This window comes from Mytilus galloprovincialis, chromosome 5 (assembly GCF_965363235.1).
Source record: "Mytilus galloprovincialis chromosome 5, xbMytGall1.hap1.1, whole genome shotgun sequence".
Lineage (NCBI taxonomy): Eukaryota > Metazoa > Mollusca > Bivalvia > Mytilida > Mytilidae > Mytilus > Mytilus galloprovincialis.
Genome location: NC_134842.1, coordinates 92,847,263 through 92,867,727, shown reverse-complemented (window position 1 = coordinate 92,867,727; position 20,465 = coordinate 92,847,263). Strand labels below are relative to the sequence as shown.

The following is a 20,465-nucleotide window of genomic DNA, read 5'->3' as shown; positions in this document are numbered from 1 at the left end:
TGACCAGACACCGTGGGTCAGTCCAGTTATTGTTGTTCCTAAACCTAATGGCGACATAAGGCTATGTGTTGACATGAGAGCAGCAAACAAGGCAATAGTACGCGAACGGCATCCAATACCAACTGTGGACGAAATATTGTACAAAATGAATGGCGGAGAATGGTTTAGTAAAATGGATTTGAGATATGGATTTCATCAATTGGAACTTGAAGAAGGTTCAGGTGAGATAACGAGTTTTGTCACACACAGGGGACTTTACCGTTATAAACGTTTGATGTTCGGGATAAATGCCGCACCTGAGAAATACCAACAAGTTATATCTCAAGTATTTCATGATATTGAAGGTGTCCAGAACATATCAGATGACATTGTTGTATTTGGTCGCACAAAAGAAGAACATGACGAAAGACTTAACCTAGTTTTAGACAGAATCCGTCAGAAAAAGTTAACTCTAAATGGTGACAAATGTGAATTTACTATGGACAAAATAACATTTATGGGTCATATCTTATCAAGAAATGGAATAGGACCAACACAAGAAAGAGTAAAGGATATGCTAAACGCAACAGAGCCGACAAATGGATCAGAAGTTAAGAGCTTTTTAGGCTTAGTTAACTATAGTGCAAGGTACATACCGAATCTTGCAACCATATCTGAACCACTTAGAAAATTAACAAAGAAGAATGAGACCTTCCGATGGGGAAAAGAGCAAAAAGAAAGTTTTGAAAAGCTAAAATATTCACTCAGTGAAGGAGAAACTCTAGGATATTATAGACTAGATGCAGATAAAACTCAACTTATTACAGACGCAAGCAATGTGGGACTAGGTGCTGTGTTAGTACAAGAAAATAAAGGAATGTCTCGAGTTATAAGTTATGCTAGTAGGGCGCTGTCAGAAACAGAAAAGAAATACTCAACAACAGAAAAAGAAGGATTAGCCGTGGTTTGGGCTTTTGAAAAGTTTCACTTGTATTTATACGGAATAGATTTTGAAATTATTACAGACCACAAAGCGTTAGAAAGTTTATATAACACAAAGTGTTTGAAAACAACCCAAAATGCAAGAATCCAACGATGGATGCTGAAGCTTATGTCGTATAATTATCAAATAAAATATTTACCTGGAAAACAAATATTGCAGATGCGCTGTCACGGCTGGTGGCAATTAACAAAAGCGAATTTAAAGAAAGGAATGTCGCTGAAGAATTTGTAAGATTTTGCGCACAAGAAGGGACACCTAAAGCGTTAACAACACAAGAGATCGAAAAGGAAGCAAAAGTGGACACAGAATTATCAGAAGTTAGAAATTGTCTACAACAAGCTAAATGGAACCAGTCTGTTATGAGTGCTTATTACCCTGTAAAGAACGAACTGAGTGTAATAGGATATTTAGTAATGCGTGGACGAAGAATTATAATTCCCAAAACACTACAAGCTAAATGCTTGCAATTAGCTCATGAAGGACACTTAGGAATTGTAGGGACTAAACAGATGCTAAGAAGTAAGGTCTGGTGGCCAAACATGGATAAAGATGTAGAGAAATATGTTAAATCATGCCATGGCTGTCAGATAACATCTCAATTTTCACATCCAGAACCGCTGGAACCGACAAAGTTGCCTACAGGACCGTGGCAATACTTAGCTATTGATTTGCTAGGGCCGCTACCATCTGGACATTTTGTGTTTGTTGTAATAGATTATTACAGTCGCTATTATGAGATTGACATTACAAAAGACACTTCAAGTGAGAAAATGATAGATTCGCTTGAAAACATGTTTTTGCGTCATGGTTTACCACTATCTATCCGTTCTGACAATGGACCGCAATTTACGTCAAAACTATTTAAGCAATACTTGGAGGATATTGATGTGAAACATATTAGAAACACACCATTATATCCAGCCGCGAACGGTGAAGTGGAACGTCAGAATAGATCTTTAATGAAAAGGATAAGGATCGCTCAGGCAGATGCAATGGACTGGAAACGAGAACTTAGAAAGTATATAATGGCGTATAGGACAAAACCGCATAGTGTGACTGGAGTTTCACCGTCGGAACTCTTATTCAAACGTAAGATAAGGACAAAGTTACCCGAAATATATTGCGAAGATGATGTCACAACACTTGACGAAGAAGTGAAAGACAGAGACATGTACGCGAAACACAAGAACAAGATGTACATTGACGAGAAAAGAAACGCGCATGAAAGTGACTTGAAAACTGGAGACAATGTTTTAGTTAAACAACAATATATGAACAAAATGACAACTCCATTTATTTCAACACCTTACAAACTTGTTGACAAAATTGGTAATCAATGTGTTGTACAATCACCCGAAGGTGTACAATACCGTCGAAACACGACACATGTAAAGAAATATAACGATCGAAATGTTTCAAGTGAAAAGGACAATGACTGTGTTATGTTAGATGATCCGATTGAAACACCCAAACCGATTTCAGACGAAGCTGGTGATGTAACAAGACGTCCAGTGAGAGAGAGAAAAATGCCATCAAAATTTAATGACTATATTGTTTCATAATTTAGTTACATGTAGGATAGAAGGATTTGATATAGACAGTTAAAGTTTTATATTAGTAGGATTTGATAAAGACAGAAAAAAGTTTTGATTAGTTTTGAAAAGATAATAATTCTAGTAAGAATTTTCATTTTTGATTTTTGATATTTGATATTTTTTGAAAGTAGTTATTCTAGTCAAAGATAAAGAATATTCAGTCAGTTTTATTCTCTAGTCAGTTAATAGTTATTTTCATTCTAAAGAAAGAGGAGAGTGTAGTATATTAAGTATTGTCATATATTCTATATTGATACGTTCTGAATAGTGCTGTGGCTGTTCTGTACGATATGTGACTGTATGAAAGTACCGGTTGGGTACCAGATATGATGATTGAAAACAATGCTGAATAAACGTGTCTTCTCAAATGTAGTTCGTTAAATCGGCCAGATATATATTAAACATGAACCATCGACACTACATCATGTAAATCGTTAAATATAGAAACAAGCAACTTATATTTTTTTAAACAAGGGACATTACAATTACCTATAATCCTGTCTGGCAAATGTATTTAGAAACAATTACTAATTAAAAAAAAACACACACACACTGAAGCTAACATGTTTTTTAGTTGAGACAAATTTATTGTTAATAAACAACTGACAAACTGTACCAGAAACAAACACTGTTTTTGGAACAAACTATACACTAAGAACGACAACTTGAACTAGTGATCATGTTAAGTTAGGTCCGAGTACACAGTTATCGTCCTTTGATTTTCGTTGTCCACAAATATAGTCCTTAGTGTGGACAGTGTGTTACTTGCCAAACTTTGTTATACCCCTTCCAAATTTATTTCTCCATGTTTTATGCCTCATATAGCAAGTTGGGGGGTTAAATGACACTGTAAAAAAATTTGGGTCATAAATATTAATGTAAAGTAGTGATGAGGTCCAGCTGAAAAAGGTCAAAAATTAGCACTTTGGAAGCTGTCAAAAGATTTCAAGACCCCCTTAACATAAAATTGTCCATATTTTGAGTTAGAGCTGATGAAGTTTTCTATAATTCTGATATAATTTGTCCCAAAAGTGGTACAACACACTGTAAAAATATTATTGAGAAAGCGCAGGTGGGATTTTTTTAATTTTCATTTATTGTCTAAAAGAAATGCACTACGAAATAACTGTGTACTCAGACCAGTAAACTCTTACAATGTCTTATTTGTTGATAATATAAACAAAAATTGATTTAAAAAAAGTGGTAATATGTAGCATATAATAAAAATCAGAATGTTGTAGTAAAAATAATCAGGAATTTGATCTGCTTTGCATCCCAGAGATGCCGAAAAGTGAACTTGTACAAAATCATGTTTTCCGGGGAAGTGATGTCCTTGCCAAAATAACAATTAATTCAGGTATCTAACATTGCTAACATATGTTGATGTCACGATAACACATTGATAATACTGTCTTGTTAAATATAACTTATTGTCAAAGAATGCAGCAATAGTGTCGTTATCGATGGCCAAAGAAAAATGGTGATGATAAAGCATGCAATTCTGGAAATTGACCGTCTCCGAAAATATAAAATTCTTAAATTAAGTTATCGGCCTTTTCGCGCCAGACAACTATCATGACTATTGAAAAGACTAAACATTTTACTTTAAATGTGTTTGGATTACCTCCCTTACACTGCTTTTAAATTGTCCATTAACCAGGAAACCCTTGTTTTCCCCCTTTTTTGCCCCTAAATCCTAAACGGTTTGAGCCATAACCACCCAAAGTCAATCCTAACCATCCCTTTGGGGTATGGAAACTTGTGAATAATTTCAGAGAGATTTATACACCGTTTCAAGGTATTAGATGTAAACTAGAAAAATGCTTATTTGGACCCTTTTTTTTTACCCCTAATTCATAAACTGTTAGGATCATTAACCCCAAAAAATAATCCCAACATTCCTTTTGTGGATATAAACTTGTGTTTAAATTTCATAGATTTCTATTTACTTCTACTAAAGTTATTGTCCGGAAACCAACTGTCTTTGGAAGACGACGACGTGATATCAATATACGACCGCATTTTTTTGTTGCTGTCGTATAAAAATTTAGTACTATATGAAAAAGGACGAGTTGGCGAAGGTACGAGTTGACATCCATCCGATGACGATGACATGCAGGACATTTGAAATCGAAAGTAGACTTAATTTTTAATGTGTTTTGTGTTTTATGGATACCTTACCATCTGTTTCAGTCTTGTTAAATTAAATTTATTAAACTGCTGCTGCTGTAAATCTTTACTTTGACTGTTCACACTGTGACTGTTAAAAATCTCCCTCACACAGGTTGATTCAACCTCAATGTCCCATACAGACAGAGTTATCGTCCTTTCCTCCTGATTGAGGAGGAAAGGACGATAACTCTGTCTGTATGGGAGATTGAGGAGGAAAGGACGATAACTCTGTCTGTATGGGAGATTGAGGTTGATTTAGTCTCGATCACCCAGACGCATTATGAATATAGCGTCTGGATTTTTGTGTCTTTGGATTTCGTTCATAGATGGCGTTTTAAAATTTGGTAATGACCTTGACCACATCTTCCCGGAAGATAAACACTTCAAGAATATGGATGATAACATGCGGCAGAGGTAGACCAGAGTTGAGAGTTTCAGTGTAAAATGAAACTTTTAAACAGCATGGAAACTGGAAGAAACTAGACAATTAACTTATTAAGGTTCATGTGTACGAATGTCTCTTTTAATAGGGTATGTAAAAGGTAGGTTTTATTACTCAGAAAGGGGGAGGGGGGGGGCTCGCATAGAGGTGTACAGTAGGTTGTAATCATGGATTAGTTTGCAGAATCCTTGTAACAACTAGTATCATAAAATAAAATGTTTAGATATTATGTAGTTTTAAATATTTTACCTTATGCATCGATCACTGAAATCTGAGACTACTATAACTGTATAAGTGTGTCTCATAAGTGGGGTCTAAGCGTGACACAGGATTGCCGATTTTTTGTAAGCGTGACACGTGAAAGTCAAATTATTGTGACGTGAAAACCAGAAATGAAGTACATAGTGTAAGCGGGATATGGGAATGTGACAAATCAGTGATCAGAACCCCCCAATGAGACCCCCTATAACACAGTAGTCTCAGCTGAAATGCGCATTTGCCATGATTTGCCATTTGGTAAATAGAATAGAAAGGAATAGAATACTTTAATTCACCAAATTATGGCCCAGGAAGGCATATAGCATACAAACAATATTATTATAAACAATAACATATGCAGTACACAAACAATAAATATGTAACATGTGTAATAAAAATATATAAATACTACAGGAAACATGGGTAATACACCCAACAAAATAGCAATATATAATAATTTAATTAATACTGTGTTGACATTGACCCTAGAGCACCAGGTTAGTGTATTTTCACTATAAAAATTCAAACAAGAGGCATGGAAGTTTATGTGGAGAAATCTCAATATAAAAAAAAAAGGGATATTTAATATGACTAATCTGCAGTAAGCACCAAGAATTGATACTTAAAAGGAAGTCCCTTCTTGTACTTAATGCAGAAGAGTCAAACTTCTTAAATATTTAAAATATATATTTTAAACACATATTTTTAAGATTATAGATACTGTGTCCAGTCAGCAAAGATCTTTAAGGGACGGTGCAAGAGAATATGAAATTCTTCTTAGAATAAGACAAGTTATCCTCATGCTATATATGAGGAGGGGCAAAAGGGGGTCTGTTAACATGTTAACAACACCTTGATATTTTGGCAAAAACAGTTAACAAAAAATGCAAAAATACTGATAACAGTTACGTTACATAAAAAGATTGCCCCCCCCTCCCATATATGGATTATGCCAATAAGAATGCATAAGAAAAATTATTACACCAGGGTTTTCGATATCACAAACTAGTCAAAACATTTACTAAATTTTATCATCGGTATAAAGACATCATTCGTAAATATAGCTCAACATGCAGACTTCTTATACGTTCAGGTATTTCACATCCAATTTTTTATGGAAATATTCTTTATAAAGCACAAAGGTGTCAGTATTCACCTCAGAAACTTAAAAAACCTTTGAATAGACTTATTAAGAAGGGATATAATTACGATACTGTTGTCAAGTCATTAAAGATTGCATATTTTGGCGTTAATATTGAGTCACTGATAAGGTCTTTGCGTCGGAACTAAACACATTTATTCTAAAAACAGTTGTTGGCATGACACGGGTTATGTTCTTCTCATATAAGTTATGATGGTATGATACTAAACTCCTAACGGGAAGGATTGTGCCTGATGTACATATGATGAAATCATAATCTTTCAGTCAGTTTAATTGAAGTCTGGAGCTGGCATGTCAGTTAACTGCTAGTAGTCTGTTGTTATTTATGTATTATTGTCATTTTGTTTATTTTCTTTGGTTACATCTTCTGACATCAGACTCGGACTTCTCTTGAACTGAATTTTAATGTGCGTATTGTTATGCGTTTACTTTTCTACATTGGTTAGAGGTATAGGGGGAGGGTTGAGATCTCACAAACATGTTTAACCCCGCCGCATTTTTGCGCCTGTTCCAAGTCAGGAGCCTCTGACCTTTGTTAGTCTTGTATTATTTTTAATTTTAGTTTCTTGTGTACAATTTGGAAATTAGTATGGCGTTCATTATCACTGAACTAGTATATATTTGTTTAGGGGCCAGCTGAAGGACGCCTCCGGGTGCGGGAATTTCTCGCTACATTGAAGACCTGTTGGTGACCTTCTGCTGTTGTTTTTTATTTGGTCGGGTTGTTGTCTCTTTGACACATTCCCCATTTCCATTCTCAATTTTATAGTGGTCCTAAATTCCATTTGAAAAAAAACATGCCTAAGGAAGACTTTATACATGTATGATGTATATACAAAAACATTTGATGAAAAATTATAAACAACAGAGTGAAGAGGGTGGTATTCATGGTAACTTTATGAAACTAACAATTAAACAAATACAGGTTTACCGTTGTAACAATTGTTGATTGCCATAAAAGGCTGATTAATTAGTATTGAGAATGAAATAAAAAAAATATGTCCAACAGAATACAATATATTTATATAACTATCTATAATATATGTATAAAGTATCTGCATTGAGTTGCATCTGAAATAGTAAAATACTGACATATTAAATCTTTTCCAGGTCAGTTATCTGTATTGAATGGCTGGAGAATACAAACCTAGTACAAATGTATATAGAGGAATGAAGAGGCCTCACATATAACTGACTGTCATTGGGTAATTTTATTATTAACAAAAAATTGAGAATGGAAATGGGGAATGTGTCAAAGAGACAACAACCTGACCAAAGAGTAGAAAACAGCCAAAGACCACCAATGGATCTACAACACACTGAGAAAATCCCACACACAGAGGCATGCTTGAGCTACCACCTAAACAAAAATGTGTACTACTCCCCGGAAACATGTGGTCAAGGTGATAATGAATGTTATACTAGACTCCAAAATTAAAATGAACTAAAATTAAAAATCTTAAAAAATAACAAAGGCTAGAGACTCCTGACTTGGGACAGGCGCTAAAATGCGGTGTGGTCAAACATGTTTTGCAAGATCTCAACCTATCCTAATACGTACCTCTATAGCTAGCCATTGTAGAAAAACAAAAACAATAGGCACAGTAAATCTCAGTTTTAAAGAAGTCATAGTCTACATTGTATGTCAGAATAGGCAAAATGATAGGAAATAAAACAAAATAAGCAAACTATACATAAATTTACAAAGGACTACTAGCAGTTACTGACATGTTCCTCAGACATATGTGAACTTAACTAAATGTCATACACTATATGTTTTATCACTTTTTGACTTTTTTTTAGCACATGAAATATATATTGTACCATGTTTTTTTAAGATTTTTTTTGTTGGTACCTTATAAATACTGGTAGGACATGAATTACCAATAAGAAAAATAATTTCTTTGGTTTTATTCCAATACAGATACATGAAGTCAGACTAAATGTTTTTGAACCTTGCATATCTACTTGAACTTGTTTCATAGTTTAGCAAAATTACTTTATTCAGTAAAATTTCTAAACAAATGTATAGTTTTGTAGACATTGGCCTCATAAAAATTAGATATCTATAGGAAGATGTGGTGTGAGTGCCAATGAGACAACTCTCCATCCAAATAAAAATTTATAAAAGTAAACCATTATAGGTCAATGTACGGCCTTCAACACAGAGCCTTGGCTCACACCGAACAAAAAGCTATAAAGGACCCCAAAATTACTAGTGTAAAACCATTCAAGCAGGAAAACCAACGGTCAAATTGCATTTTATTAAACTTGGTCAAATTATATTTCAGCAAAAGGCTTTGCCATCCAATACATTTCATCCTGGATGAAAAAGAACAACAGTCTGATGATGGTGAAGGTCAAATTTACCTAACAGGTAACATATACATGACATATTGTTTTAAGGCTATTTAAACATACATGCATGCATATTGGGACCAGGGAAGACACTTAGAGATCCAAAGTTACAATGTGTGGTTGGGTTAATTGCAATGAAAATGTTAGTGAAATTCTCAATTGGCTTCTATCAGTTGTAACCCTATTATGAATGTGTTTTCCTGTGTACAATGTGTGATTAAAAGTAAGAGCCTAAGGCTTTATAATGCATACTCCTTTTTATTGCTTAAGTTTAAATTTAACAATATTAACTATAGTTGAAAAATCTGTATTTTTCATCTGTTTTATTTATCCTTCCATGGATGGGCACTTGTTGTTTAACCTACATGTACATTATTGTTATGTTAGTTTAGTAAAGTATAAATTAATACTGTGAAAGTACTTTAATTCGTGGGCATCAATTTTCGTGGTTTGAGCAATATGTACATGTTCGTGGGTTTTAAAATTCGTGGATTTTAGTTTTCAAAAAAAAAATAAAAAAAATGAAAAATTAAAACCTCTAGAAACGAAGGTTACACAGAGTCTGGATTGAAGAAAATTGATGAAGTAAACATTGACCCGTGTAAATCGTAGTGATAACACCAATTAACCCATGATGAAGTGATCAACAGATTAAAGACTATCAAAGGTGTTAATTAGGCCACAAACATCTCACCTAAAGAAAACAGTAACTTAAACAAATGCTATAAAGTTCAACTTATCTTGAACAATCAAATAATTCTTATCAAAATCAAGTCCAGCATGAAATTATTAGTACAAGAACTATGAGGATATAAAATTAACACTTTATCATACTAGCATATCAATACCGGAACTCTGACTTTTATCGATCAACAAATATTTTTTTATTAGAAATAACAGATCAAAAGTTATACATTTTAGGCTATTAAAGATTAATTGGATATAATCCTGCATGCGGTTGTAGTTCTGTGACTGCTATTCAACTATTCTCAGATTTGGCGTTATTCAATATATTCTCTAGATCATATCAGTAGTAAAATCTACCGATTGGGATCTTTCTATGTCTTGAATTAGACAATGGTTGTTTTATTTCGTTGGACACTTAAATTCGTGGATAAAGTCATCCACGAAAACCACGAAAATTGGTACCCCACGAATAAAAGTACTTTCACAGTAATGGATTAAACCCAGATTTTTGTTAAATATAGCCTCCTTTTGTTGTGCTTGATATCCTGATTTTTTTATATATATTAAGATAAGTAAGTTAACACTTATAGACATACTCCAACAAATATAATATTTTTTAAAACCAGTATATATTTTAAATGGAGAGTTTGAAAGAGAGAGTCGAAAAAACAATGCACAAAACCAGACAAATTGAAACAAATGCATGACACAAGTGTGTTAAAAAACAAAAGGAATGTTTCTCTGTTTACGAGTTATTGTATGGACTACAAACACAATACAAACCCTCTTAAAACCCAGCTTATATCAGGTGTTAAGAGTCAGCATACACTCCTTGTATATGATTTATAGTTCATAACTGTCTGTCATTCTGTACCTCTGTCAAACCTTGTAAATTAGCCATACTTGGTATAGCATAAAGATTATTTGTACACAATGATTTTCAATGTATAGTTTCACATCTATATATGAAAATAACTTTGTATAATTTTCATATTTCTGTTTCCTGAAAACTAGTAACGATTACCAGTATAGTTGTATAGTTCTAAGCATTTTGTCAAACATCTGAACTGGTAATAATATTCCCTGAACATTTTTGTACAGGATTGTGGTTAAAACTCTTAAAATATAAATATTTCTGTAACAATTCTACACGTAATAACAATTAACCACTTCATGATATCCATTACCAAAAGTGTTGTATAGTCTGATTATAACCACAGAATTTACTTTGCTTTTCAGATACTAGTGAAGAAATAAAGAAACAAGAGTAGACACCATTTGACCAACTGTGCTTACAGTACTTGTGCAACAGTTGTGATTGATGTCCATATTACATTGTAGTATGATAATACTTTACAGCATCGACAGAATTATCATCTTTGGTCATCAATGCCTCTCATTTCATAATAAATTGCATTTGTTATTTAGGTTGTATGATTTTCTAAAACGACTTTTTTGTTATTAATGGAGTAGAATGTTGAAAAAAACAAATGACAAAGACAATTGCTGAATAAAGTGCAAGTTCTTTTTTAATGTTTTAAATAAAAAATTAGTATGGTGTTTGAGTGAATTAAAAAGATATTTCTTATTTATTTCCAGTACATTAAAAAGCACTTTATCACACAATCAGTGGCAGATCCAGAAATTTTCATAAGTTAGGGCCCATTGACTGCCTAAGAGGGGGTCCAGCTCACTCCAGTCATGCTTCAGTGATTCCCTATATAATCCACCAATTTGTTTCCATAAAAGGAGGGGGGGCTGGGCCCCCTGCCCCCCTAAATCCACCTCTGACAATACCATGAAAATAAATTTGCTGTAGCTATTTGTTGTATTTTGTTTTCATTGTGTATTTCTGACATAAAACCCTCATTTTTACTATATATACAGGGGCGGATCCAGGATTTTCGATTAGGGGGGGCGCAAAGTAAAATGTTTGGCCGAGCGGAGCGAGGCGAAAATTTTTTCGAGGTATAATTATCTAAATTATTGAAATATTCTTCTAGAGAGTGTGCAATGTAGATATCTTGCCAAACAAAACGTAGCGAGAATGATTTTGTGGTAAAATTAGTTATAGAAATTAAAGTTTCAAGCTAAAACCGCATAATTCCATCCCTGTCAATCTACAATTATCATAATTAACAAAAAATCTGTGGGCCTCTATTCATTGACTATTGCTCACCTGACCAATTAGATTTTGAAAACAAAAATTTCTACTTTTGCCAGCGATTTTTAATTGTCTTTTCATAAAAAAAAAATTTATTATCATTTTTGTTATTTACGGAGGTCTTGGCAAACCTTTTATATACATTTTTTTTACTGCAAACAACTAAAATCAGAATGAGATCCTTACGAAGATATCTTTATTTTCATGAGATCCTATGTAATATGGAAGTAAAGGTTTGGGCCTTGACCGTTTATGCATGCTTCGGCAAACTTTACAGGTTGCAAGTGACATATATTGATACAGAGCTAACCATGTAACCTTTCGCATGAACCAGTATTTCTATCTTTCATTAAGAAAAAATCTAACCTGGACCGTTTTCTTGGCTGTGCAATGATGAAATAACCAACCCAACCGCGGGTAGGGCACTTTCACCTACTTTGTGGAAAAGTGAGGTAGGGATGTTATTTAAACTTCGATTATCAAAGAAATTGTTTATAAAATCCGCAACTAGTATTTCAACTGCTATTAAAAAGCCTATGATATTTGTCATCAAATGCAGTACCGCATTCCTTTGAAGTATAATATATCTATAGAACTATTAACCGTAGGTCAGTTGATAAGTGATCACGTTGATTCGGTTAAACTTACTGTTTTATATACTTCTTTTAATAATAAAACAGATGCAATGCGACGACATTAATGTTCGTCGTCTGTTCAGATACTTTATTGGGCTGAGGACAACCCATGCTTTGCAAATTTTAGGGGGGGCGCACGCCCGCCACGCCCCCGCCTAAATCCGCCCCTGATATATCATCAAGGATTACAAAAATACAGTTTGAAACTAGAAACACTTTTATTATTCTTAAAATTGCATTTTAATGATAAAACCAAAGGTAAGGAAAAAACTATCAAGTGTACCTTAATTTGATTCTGAAAAATAATCATTACATTGAATGCTTATAATTATCAGAATAATGAGATATGGTATGATTGCCACTGAGATTTATATCCACTAGAGTTCAAATATTGTGCATTCAATTAGTAGGTCACCTTTCAACCTTCAACAATGAGCAAAATCCATAGCCTATAATAAGTTTTAAAAGGCTCTAACATGGCAAAAAAACATTGTTAATCTAACTGATATTTCTAAATAACTGAATGGCATTACAGTTTATTATGTTTATGCTATGACACAAAGATCACCCAGGAGTTTTCCAAATGCCTACTTTGGACAGTCAAAAGACAAGTAGGAATAAAAAAATCTGCTTTAGTGTTGAATATGTAAAATTGAGAATAGAGATAAGGAATGTGTCAAAGAGACAATTAAGGAGAAGAAAACAGCCAAAGGACACCAATGCATCTTCATCACGGCAAAGAAAATCCAGCACCCTCAGTCAGGCTTTAGATGGACTCAAAATAGTGTGTACTAGTTCAGTGAAAATGGATGTCATACTAAACTTCAAAACATATAAATGAACTAAAATTGAAAATCAAACAAGGCTATATTACATGTATAAAAATAAGAAGATGAGTATAAAAAAGAAGATGTGGTATAATTGCCAATGAGACAACTCTCCACAAGAGATCAAATGACACAGAAATTAAACAACTATAGGTTACTGTACAGCCTTCAACAATGAGCAAAACCCATACTACATAATACCAATGTATAGTTACAAGTATAAAGATAAAGGAAAAACAAACAACCACTGAATTACAGGCTGCTGATAGGGACAGACACATTCATACATAGTGAAACAGAATGTGGTTGGGTTAAACATGTTCTTTAAGCAGTATCCCAACCCTCCCCCTAACCTAGGACAGTGCTGTAATAGTACAACATAAGAAAAACTATAAAAAATCAGTTGAAAAAGGCTGAACTCTTCAGATGGATACAAATAGAAATACTACATAGAGTGGATTTGGTTGGGTACTTGCATATCCCAACAACAAAGGTACATTTGAGTATTATTGCCAATGAGACAACTGTCAATCAAAGTTCAAATAAAGTGGATGTTATAAAATTATAGGCAACTGTTCAGCCTTGAACAATGAGTAAAACCAATATCATATTGTCTGCTATTAAAGGCCCAGACATAAATTGTATGAACAATTCAATTGAGAAACTGACAGCCTAATTTATTACAAAACAATTATCGAAAATTAAAAATGACATACATGAACCAACAACAACCACTGAACTAAAGGCATAAGACTGTGCATGTGTTAAATATATACTATTAATTTTAAAGTCTGCCTTTTATGGCTTTATTTGTAAATACCCAGCTATCTATCTAAGGCCAACTGCTGAAATTGTTATATAACACAAACAGTAAAAGGCTATCAGGAACTATATATACGATACTGAAAATACATGTGAAAACACTTGACCAAACAAACAACTGACTCTTCAGAAAATACACAATTAAGGAGTGCATGAGATGAACCCTGGTTTTTGGTCGGGTTTGTGTTGCTTTCTTTAGTTTTTGTTGTTGTGTTGTGTCCTTCTTCTAGACTATAAATACTAGGAAAAAGAAATAACCTAGTAAAATGAATTAGTAAGTCTATCGAGCCTCTAGTCCTTGTTGTAGTAGTTTTTTTGTCGAGCCTGCAACTTTTGTTGCAGAAAGCTCGACATAGGGATAGTGATCCGGCGGTGTTAGCTCACTTCTTAAAAGCTATATATTTTAGAAGGTGGAAGACCTGGATGCTTCATATTTTGTATATAGATGCCTCATGTTACGAAGTTTCCGTCAGTCACATGTCCAATGTCCTTGACCTCATTTTCATGGTTCAGTGACCACTTGAAAAAAAAGTTCAGAATTTTTGTAACGTTGAATTCTCTTTTATTATAAGCAAAAGGATAACTATATTTGGTATGTGCGTACCTTGCAAGGTCCTCATGCCCGTCAGACAGTTTTCACTTGACCTCGACCTCATTTCATGGATCAGTGAACAAGGTTAAGTTTTGGTGGTCAAGTCCATATCTCAGATACTATAAGCAATAGGGCTAGTATATTTGGTGTATGGAAGGACTGGAAGGTGTACATGTCCAACTGGCAGGTGTCATCTGACCGTGACCTCATTTTCATGGTTCAGTGGTTATAGTTAAGTTTTTGTGTTTTGGTCTGTTTTTCTCATACTTTATGCAATAGGTCTACTATATTTGTTGTATGGAATGATTGTAAGGTGTACATGTCTAGCGGGCAGATGTCATCTGACCTTGACCTCATTTTCATGGTTCAGTGGTCAAAGTTAAGTTTTTAAGTTTTGATCTTTTTATCTAATATTATATGCCAAAGGTCAACTATATTTGGTGTATGGAAATATATTATGATCTATATGTCAGTCCCGCAGGTTTTATTTTACCATGACCTCAATTGCATGGTTCATTGGACAGTGTTAAGTTTTTGTGTTTTGGTCTATTTTTCTTAAACTATAAGTAATAGGTCAACTATATTTGTTGTATGGAAGCATTGTTAGCTGTACATGTCTGCCTGGCATGGTTCATCTGACCTTTACCTCATTTTCATGGTTCATTGGTCTTTGTTTAACTATCTTGTTTAATGTTAAGTTTATGTGACAGTTGTAATAACGCTTTATACTTAGGACTATCAACATAATATCAATGATTAGTAAGGAAGGCGAGACATTTCAGTGTGTGCACTCTTGTTAAGACTTAGTTAAGTTAAGTTAAAATTGCAATGAATAATACAGTAGAAAGTAGGTCAACAAATACTATCTCATATGATGTGGCTATACATGTAAGTAGATTTATGTTAAATCGAAGGACATGTAAATAAAACAATCAAATATTCCTGTTCTTTTGTTAAAACTATTCGCAGCCTAAAAAATCTGGTGAAATTCTGTTGATTGATGTGCAACTCAGTATATTATATAAAGGCATACGACTACAATTCACTCATATGCACAGTACATAAAATCATGAGTTACTTAATCCTGCAAAAATCCATAGAATAATATTGCAATACTGCTTTGCACTACAAAGTAAAAACAAATTCATTATATATTAAATACTGAATCACCTGTGTAAAAAATTGTCTATAATAATAGTCTGAGGTCTTACTCAATCAAATAAGACCTTGTACAGCTGTTGTATACATGTACTTGCAGTGTTTTATTCATATAAACAATTTAATACCAGGGTAACAAAGAAATACAATATTAAAGGCTTCAAATCAAAGAGGACTGACAGAAGACCACATAAGGTACACAAGCTCCATACAAATTTAAAAAAGAATGTTAAGAGAAGGACGGCATCACAGAAAAAAATAAAATAGCCTTTCAAGACATCATGATTATTTGGACTAGCCTACTCCTATAATTTTTTGCATATTAAAGCAAAAAAATAAAACAGTCTTTCAAAGTGTCAAAATTATTTTGACTATTGTACTGCATGTTGGGAACAACACTCCAAATGAGGGCAAGGGGTCATTTTACTGTTGAAGAAAAGAAAATTAAGATTTTTAACCTAAAAGGGTAATTCGAAAAAAATCATTATTTTTGAAACAGCTTTTTCTAAAAGAGGGGTCTCATTATTTTTAATAATAATAACAGGAGATATAAATCCAAGCCTATTATAAAACTCTTGGACATGTTTTGAACTTACAATTAGGAGATAACTGTATTGTATTTTAAGCTCCGACAGCATCAATTGGGGATTTGATGGTCGCAAATTCAGTTTACTGGCGACGCTTTAGCTGGTGACGTTATCCAATCAAAATGGACATTAACAAATAATGTTGCATTATAAAATAAAACCAGATAGAGGTATATATTAGTTTTTCAATTCCAATGGGAAACATTTTTTCAACATGTGACATAAATTTTGTACTAAAAAGTGGATTTTACAACAAAAACAAAATTAATCACTTGAAATGTATTGTTTTACTCAGAAAAGGGATAGTCATGCAATTGAGGGGTTGTTCCGGAAGCAATGTCTTTTTAATACAATAATAAAATAAAAATTATTTTGAAACTCAGATGTTCAACTGTTCAACAATGTTGCGCGACTTTACTGTTTTTGTTTAAACCTATCAACTTGTAATGAAAACCTACTATATTTCACCTACTGCCTTTTGGCAACACATTAATTACGCTTAGTATGACCCTTTAACACGTATATTCTGGCTGCATATTGATGTTCTTTGGATGAAGTCGATAAAAAAACAATCACTCATGGAGGCTGCCATTTTGGATGTTGTGGGTCAAAATATCATTTCGGATACTATCGTTACTCTTCATAGGGTCTACGAACAATCCAAATTGTTCCGTTTCTGCGACAGACAACTTCCGGTCACCTGTACAGCAAGCAGCACGAAGTTTTATCGAGCACCAAATTTTTTACCTTTTAAAGTTGTTATTCACCCACAAGCACAGTTTTTATAGTAGTTTTTAGTGATGAGACAATCCTTTTAGTGTTTTAAACGAACTATTGTCTTTTAATTTGTACATACACGTCCTACATATCCAACTATATATTTGATTTTATCAGCGAGACGACCACCATTTTTAACAAAAACAAAATGGCGAACTTTTAGTCAAGAGACTTTTTTTAGACTTTTAACTTGTTTTAACTAGCGTTGATGTGAAGGCAAAGCAGGACTTTTGCTGGTTTGAGAATATAATCATCATATAATCGTTACTGTTTTTAAATTCTTGCTAAAAAGTCGTAATAATAATTTTACAAAACATTAAAGCTGAACAATTGTGATAGACTACTTGCCATTTTCTCCATTGTTACATCAAGATATATATCTTAGTAGAACTTAATACCTGCAGTCAGTTATCGTGATAAGCAATAAACTTGTCTGTCTGTCAATAATTCAAAATGGAAGCCACAGAAAAAAGGATTATTAGGAAATGTGCATCGACAAGCTCTTTAGGTGCACAACCTTCAACACACGTCCTTAGGTCATATAATCTAAACCACCAAAAAGCTTTAGAGAAAAAGAAAGTGAGTTGTGATAAAGAACATGTGGTATCAGAATGGAAGGCTAATAACTTGGTTATTGAATTTAGTACTTCAACATATGAACTGTTCAAAACTTTGCTACATCAACTCTTGGCAAAAAGTACCTCTTATAAACTTAAAACAACGGAGGGTGTTGACTATCAAAATGCTATAGTAGATTCATGTATAAAAGTATACAATAGACTGAAAGATGGTTCTATGGGTAGAACACTTAAATTTGTAATCAACCTCTATCACACTTCCTCTAGAGTAGTTGTTAATGGAAACAGAGTAGATTTATTTGTATCTGATATTTATGGAGACTTATGTGCCAAACTATCCACACATTATGAAGATTTGTCTGTTATAAATAAGGGCATATTTGACACTATTGATCTTACATCAATTTCTAAGACCAAAGAACAACAAACTAATAATGACATCCAGAAGGATAACAATTTAGGTCTTCCATACTGTCAAACGTCATCAAGCAATCTGGTAGAAAACCCTTGTCTAACAAATGGCCCACCCAAGGCACTTACAATGGTCACATCTTGTAATGAAAGTACTGATACTTCAACCGATAGTGCTCAAGATTCTATAACAATTGTAAAAAACAACAGTGTATCTGCCATACAGGATTCCATACATGTACATTTATGTATTTGTCCCCTATGTAATCAGGAGGCAGGTGAAAATACTATTGAATGTGGTCAATGCGAGGAATGGATTCACTTTTCATGTGGGAACATTAATAACCCGTCATCCATGGGGGACAAGGTCTACGTGTGTCCAGTTTGCTCAGACAACCTACTATATGCTCCAAGGCAATCGCCTGATAAAATGTCATCGCACTCAAATGATATTAACTCTGAAAATTCCAAAACATATGCTATAAACAGGAAAAGATCAGTCTCGGATAGTTTAACAATCAACACCATGAATCCTGACACTTTAGACGACAGCAAAAATATGGGACCTAGTCCCAACAAACAAAACTGTCTCACAAGTGACACGTTAGAAGTAAGCAAAAATATGGGACCCAGTCCCAACAATCAAAACTGTCTCTCAAGTGATAAAAACAAAGATTTAATGGAGCAAAAACAACTCGAGGGGCCTAAGTCAAAGTATAAGAAACAACCCATTAGACAAAACTCTAAGCTAAATCGTGACAATTCTATTGAAAAGGCTTACATTGGTCAACTAGAAAGTGAAATTGACAGATTGCAATCAACGGTTGAATTATTTAAAAAATCCCAACAAAAGGGTATGTGTACTGAAAAACCTTTACTGGAACAACAAATTAGCAACAACTCTTACATCAGAGAACAACAATCAGTAGGTCCATCTCATTTTGAACAAACAACTGCTCACCATACAAACATTGAAATAAAATTTCTTGAACAAAGAATGAGAGCAATGGAGACCCACATGTCACATAGCATGCAAATCATACAATTACAACAAACACAACTTATGATGCAAGTGCAGGCTCAGCAACATCAACAAAACATGTATCATATGCAAACGTATCAACACCTTCCGCCAAAGCCACCGGCGTATGTTCATATGCAGCCAGTCCATCCGCTTCATACCAACATTAATCAACATGGTTTTCACCCAAATTATGGGATCAACCCACACATTCATAGTCAATTTGCACAACCTATGCAACTTCCAAACAATGTGATTGGTCAGCCACATGTAAATAGACACTTTATACATCCTGGACACTACAATCAAGGGGTAAATAACTCAAACCATAGATACTCCACAGTACAGGAAGTACAAAATAGCCATAGATCTCAAGGTATAAATCCAATCAAACGACCTATGCAGGCTTATACAAAACAACAATATAAATCTGAGGAAAAACCAGCAGAAATAGATGTGAGATATAACAAAACAATAGATAAAACACCAGATATTCATGACATAGAACAATCAGATATCAGCCACTCAGGACAAAATATCTCCGATTTAGATACAAATGTTCCTTTAGAAAGGAAGTTGTTAACACTGCAAGAAAACATGCAGGATGAAACTCACAAGCCTGATATACTCAACTCATTCTCAATTCATGATAATAATCAAAGAGAGGTAATTACTGTTGAAGCTGATATACACAACTCATTCTCAACTCATGATAATAATCACAGGGAGGTTATTACTGTTGAAGCCAATGTGCACACAAACACTTGCAACTCAGGAAAAGACCAAACTAATGCTTCCAACCATTTTTTAGAAACAACCCTGTCTCGCAAGAAACCGCCAGAACTCCTACTTATAGAGGAAGTGATCTCAAATCGGGATTAAAACTAGCAACGTGTAACATCGAAGGCATCTCATCAAATTCTGCCTTCTCAGACTTTTTGGGCTCAAATTATGATATCATATGTATTCAAGAGCATTGGCTCTATGACTTTCAAGTGCATAATTTCGACAAATTCTTCCAAGATAAAGTATCTTTTGTTCGTTGTTCAGACACCTATGAACAGATTTCTGGATTCAACTTGCCAAGAGGGAAAGGGGGTGTAGGAATTGTATGGTCGTCTTCAATTTCTGGTAAAGTCACTAAAATTGATGAAGGAAATGAAAGAATCATTGGCATTTTAATCAACTCAGATCCAAAGATATGTCTTATTTGCGTATACCTCCCAACGAACAATGC

General features: G+C 33.9%; 1 protein-coding gene and 1 long non-coding RNA gene across 4 annotated transcripts in view; one reads left to right on the top strand and one right to left on the bottom strand.

Annotated features, from left to right (window-relative positions):
- LOC143074202 (uncharacterized) overlaps positions 1–4,867 on the bottom strand; it is a 39,937-nt gene extending 35,070 nt beyond the window's left edge. Inside the window, exon 1 of the mRNA XM_076249752.1 lies at positions 4,759–4,867. The gene's annotated coding sequence lies outside the window, so the exon portion shown is untranslated. The remainder of the gene's footprint in view (positions 1–4,758) is intronic.
- A 166-nt stretch (positions 4,868–5,033) lies between these two features.
- Positions 5,034–11,216, top strand: LOC143076727 (uncharacterized). Of its 3 annotated transcripts, none has more exons than XR_012978766.1 (4): positions 5,034–5,280; positions 7,722–8,014; positions 8,903–8,988; positions 10,896–11,216. It is a non-coding gene; the product is annotated as an uncharacterized LOC143076727 (long non-coding RNA). The 3 variants fall into 3 exon arrangements; XR_012978765.1 differs by having other exon boundaries at positions 5,047–5,280; positions 7,722–7,816; XR_012978767.1 differs by lacking the exon at positions 8,903–8,988 and having other exon boundaries at positions 5,056–5,280; positions 7,722–7,816.
- Positions 11,217–20,465: the final 9,249 nt, after the last annotated feature.